Source organism: Triticum aestivum, chromosome 2B (genome assembly GCF_018294505.1).
Source record: "Triticum aestivum cultivar Chinese Spring chromosome 2B, IWGSC CS RefSeq v2.1, whole genome shotgun sequence".
In the NCBI taxonomy this organism is placed as follows: Eukaryota; Viridiplantae; Streptophyta; class Magnoliopsida; order Poales; family Poaceae; genus Triticum; species Triticum aestivum.
The window spans coordinates 149180449-149185905 of record NC_057798.1 but is presented as its reverse complement, the minus strand read 5'-3'; positions in this window follow the sequence as shown (position 1 = coordinate 149185905).

Sequence of the window (5457 nt, the reverse complement as noted above, 5' to 3'; positions counted from 1 at the left end):
TATTGACTCTAGTGCAAGTGGGAGACTGTTGGAAATATGCCCTAGAGGCAATAATAAAATGGTTATTATTATATTTCCTTGTTCATGATAATTGTCTATTGTTCATGCTATAATTGTATTAACTGGAAACCATAATACATGTGTGGATACATAGACCACAACATGTCCCTAGTGAGCCTCTAGTTGACTAGCTCGTTGATCAATAGATGCTTATGGTTTCCTGACCAAGGACATTGGATGTCATTGATAACGGGATCACATCATTAGGAGAATGATGTGATGGACAAGATCCAATCTTAAGGATAGCATAAGAACGTGTAGTTCGTTTGCTAAGAGCTTTTCTAATGTCAAGTATCATTTCCTTAGACCATCACTACAAAAAAATACACTTCCGTGATAATACGTGTTTGTCACAATAGGTCGCGTTTTTTGTCATGCATGTACCTCCATGACGATTTTATGACAGAATCAAGATAGTCATACCTGTGCTATCGTAGAAGTGTTCCATGACATTACCAAAATTATCATCATGAAAGTGTCCACTTCCATGACGATAAATCGCATATCATAGAAGTGCTTTCGTCAAGGGTGACAGACACGTGGCATCCACCGTAACGGAACGCCGTTAAGCTATCGGGTCGGGTTTTGGATCCGATAACCCGTTAGCAGCCCCGACCAATGGGAAATTTCCACGTGTAAACTTCTTATTGGCCGGACGAAACACGTGTCAGCTCATTAGTGGGTCAGATAGGCACCTATGATATGTCGACACGTGCCACGGCCCACCACTGGCCCATTTAGCTTACAAAGCCAGCCCGTTTGACTTGGTCAAAAGTTAATGGGCTGGCCCATGAAAAGCCTGTTAACGGTATCTTCGCAAATAGCCCATTTTACGGCCCGTTAACTCATGACCCGTTAGGCCCTAAAGGAAATCGGCCCAACAACGTCATGTGGGCCTTCAAATATAACACCAGCCCATTTCACTTTCAGCCCATGTATGGCCTACGACGTCTTTCGGCCCATATGAGGCCTTCGTATCTTTCGGCCCTTTACAGGCCCATAGTGACTCTAGATATAAGGAACAGTAATTTTATTTGTACCCGTTAACGGCCCGTGATTTACATGGGCCGTTTCCAGCCCGTGTTATCTTTCGCCCTATTGACGGCCCATACGTTCTTGGGCTCCTTTTCCGCCCTTGATTACTTCCGGCCCGTTACTGGCATGTTCCCCTAATGGGCCAAATTCGGCCCATGGCAAGAGTCGGCCCGTTACTGGCCTGTTCCCCTAATGGGCCAAATTCGGCCCATGGCAAGAGTCGGCCCGTTACTGGCCTGTTACCCTAATGGGCCAAATTCGGCCCATGGCAAGAGTCAGCCCGTTTCTGGCCTGTTAACCCATTGCGCCATTTCCAGCCCATCCTATATTCTGGCCCATTAACGACCCGTTATGCCTATGACAGAATTAAGCCTTTGCTGTCCTACGGCCTGTTGATGGCCCGTTACCATGCTGGACTGATACCAATTACGCCCGATTACGGCCCACGTAGACCCATTTATCTGACGGCCCGAGGCCCACCGATTACAGGCCCATTTATCAACGGCCTGAGGCCCACCGACTACAGGCCCATTTATCGACGGCCCGTAGGAGACCCATAGATCCTACGGCCCGTATATGGCCCATGGTAGTTGCGGACACTAGCAAACCAGGGAAAAAGAAGACTAGGAAATAAATAAGGCCGAAACTAATGCTAGGATATTAAGGCGATTGCACAGATTACATCCACTCGGCATCAAAGATCGCCACCAGTGGAAATATAGGGAACACCCTACAATATACAAAAATGGCTTGCTATTTTCTTCAGCCAGTGGCTGCATGTTAAGAATAAATTTTGTATCACACCAAAACAAATTACAACTATATAACAAAAGGAAGGTTGGCATAAAACTTAACAGTCTAGCAGATAAATGCACCACCAGAAGTTCAGAAGCTCAGTTCATTTGACCTGACTGTTACGTTTTCATGTTGTATTGTCCGATGGAGCACCATAACACTCGCCTTCATTTCCCCTAGGCTCCTGAACAACATAGCAAATGTCTGATAGTCTGGTTTCAAAACCATGCATATCTTGACGACATTGAGCAATGTTTCTCCTTGTTTCACAAAGGGTCTCTGTTAGGGAATGGACTTGTGTCTGGAGCGCAGATACAACATTGCTTTGAGCTTGCATATCTTGATCATGAGGCAGTTTGGACGATATTGCCTTAACAACCAACCCAGTATTACGCAGGAACGTGCTTTTGGCACTGTTAGTGGACAGGTACTGACCCACTGCAGCAAGAGCTGACATTGCGGTTATAGTTGCCTCGCCACCTTCAGAAGGTGGCGGTTCCACCATTTTTTCCATAGCTCGCTGAAAAGTTGAGGTTTTACATTAGTAGTACCAGAACAGAAGATATTAAGGAGGCAGCAAAACCAAACAAAATAGCTTTGGTCTATATACAGAACTTATTCTGGTGAACCCATGTAAAATATTAGTTGTATTTTATTGCAAAGTACATAATAAAACCAGGTTCCAAACATATGACCATGTACCATCGCTAATGTATTGTCTATTTCTTCACATTGTATTGAGGGCTAAGGATAAAGAGACGAAGTTTATAATACGGTAAGCATAGTATGACATCATTCATATCACAAAACAACTGAGAACAGACAAACAGGCAATTGTAACGTTGTGTGGGCAAGTCCAGCACGGAACTAGATTACGGGTCAAGATCAAAGGAACATCACTCCTCTCTTTTAAACCTTGTAAGGTGCAATGATACGCTAAGACAATTGTGTATAAAATTGAAAAGAGTAATAGACATTGGCTGCAAACCATGCAGTTCAAGGCACAAGTCAGAGTAAGTAGTAGTTAAAAGGCATGAGGATTAAGGACTTACAACAGCGGCTTTGACTGGTGTAGTCATGCCCTTCTTCTTGCTGGTGTGACAGTCCTTGAAGATTTCCACAGCATTTGGTTCAGGTACTTTTTGGTCCTTGCGGGCTTTCCTCTGCATTTCGAACAAGTCAATATAGATCTGATAATATGGTACAGCGAAAAGAGTGAAACAGCAGCTAATTACAAGAGCCTCGCAGTGTGCAATATAGCTACGAGATCCTGTCGTCTGTTGGAATTTCACTTTCGTACGGTTGGCCTTGTTCTTTGAACAGTTCACCTACAAGAAGATAGATTTGTGTGGCACATGCGTAAATAGGACTTCAACATGTGATCTGATCACATATATATAATGTACCTGATACTTCGGATCAGACCAGTGTTTAACAAGGCCCCTCCAGTCTTCATCCGATATATTTTCCACTGGAGATGTTTGGGAAAGTTCACTGTTAGCCTTGCCTTCAAAGTGAGTTTTCCTCAAGTTATACCGATACTGTCGCAGAGCAGACTTGAAAACATGGGTGCAAGCTTGTCTGGTTGCATCATCTTGGCTATCCAACTTGAACCTCATCTGTTGAAAATTATGGGAGTCTCATTATCAGCAACCTAGAAAGTATGGGACAGAGCAAGACGATATTACTAGTTTCCATACATAACCATACTTACAGATAAATGGTCGAGGAAGGTGTTGAACTGGGTTTCGTCTTTGTCATTCCTGTACTGAATCCATGTTGGGAGGATACGTACATGACACCTAACGGCAACCGCTGCCTCTGATACTAACTTGGCTGACTCTGTAGCATCACGTGGCCTTTTTAAACCTGCCTCAAAACGGATCTCCATTCTTCCTCCTCTAGATTTAGTTAACCTATCGAGCATTATCCCTGATGTTTGTTTCCTCTTGCGCCTAGGTGCTAGTCCAACAACGAACATAGGAAGTGTTAGTGTACATCAAACTGTGAGACTACATATAAAGAAGCATGCAACTGTAACTTGACTCCAGCAACTACCTTCTTGTTGTTGAAGCTCACAAGGTTCATCTGATATTGCCAACTCGTCTTGTGTCAAGAGTGCTTGGGAAGTAGTGTCAGGTGGCAAGGGAGCTTGGGAACGTGCTGCTAGCTCAGTTGACGCACGAGTAAGTCGTGCAGCTGGTAGTACTGTGGTAGGTGTTGCAAGAACTAGGGTTGTCTCTGCTTGTTTGGTGGCAGCTATTTGTTTCTGTTTGGCTTTTTTTGCAACTCGTGTAGCATGGGATGCCGTGTTTGTAGAATTTTCCGCTGGACTTTGACCTTCTATTGCACCATCAGTACCAGCAGAATCTGCAGGATTCATCCGCTTCTCATTCCCTGCCATTCTGTGTTTCTTCCTCTTTCTCTGTGCCATGTTAAGTCAAGCCGACAAGAAAAACGAATAACAATTTAGTTCTTCAGAACAAATTGATGCGTGATGCAGACGAACTGAACTTTGATGTTAGACAACCACATGATAGGAGGATGTAATATGTATGAAAAACAGGATGGAAGAGATAACCAGAACTATGATGTGTAAACTAAGAAGAAGACATTTCACCAAATTAGAAGCAATGCAATGGAAGGTAGACACCATATGAAAGATGCTACAAATATCGCTCTGCCAAGTTAACAGTGTCTCATCATAAATGGCGTTTAAACAAATGTGAAGCAGTACAAGAAATAAATCATATGCAAGATGCAAACAACATCACACTACCATGTTAGAGGTCTCTCGTCATTAGTGCCATTGCATATTCACAGCATTGCATATTCACAGCTTATGATGTGTAAACTAAGGAGAAGGCATTTCAACAAATTAGAAGCAATGAAAGCTAGACACCATATGAAAGATGCAACGAATATCACTCTACCAAGTTAAAACTGTCTCGTCATAAGTGCCATTTCAACAAATTAGTAGTACAAGCTAGAAAAGAATGTGAGATGTAACCTATATCACACTCCGAAGTCAAACGTGTCTTATGATAAGTGATTGTTGCAGGTTACACAACAGTAGTAATTTGATGTAAGAACATGGTGTGATAGACAGATATTGTATGTTCTAGAAACAGGAACACGTGTCTTATTCAAGTATAATGTGTAAAGTAAGCAGATGGAATTCAACAAAATTAGAAGCAATACAAGCTAGACATCACACATAACATGCAACCACATATAACAGTGCCAAGTTAGAGGGAGCACCGGTGATGCTGCACTAGGGGAGACGTGCTCATCATAAACACAGCTTTGTTGAGTGTCTATGCATGTGTTGTCTTGGAAATCATGTTGGGGGTGTGGAGGAGTAGAAACTGTAGAGGCCCTCCGTTCGGAAGGAGCACCTTTATCCGCTGCCTTGCTAACTTCCTTCCGCTTTATTGATTTTGAATTGTCAAGTAAAACCGACAAGAAAAAGCAATAAAATTCTCTCTTCAGAACTCATTCATGCATGATACTGACAATCATTACTTTGATGTAAGGCAAACACATGATACCAGGATGGAATATGTA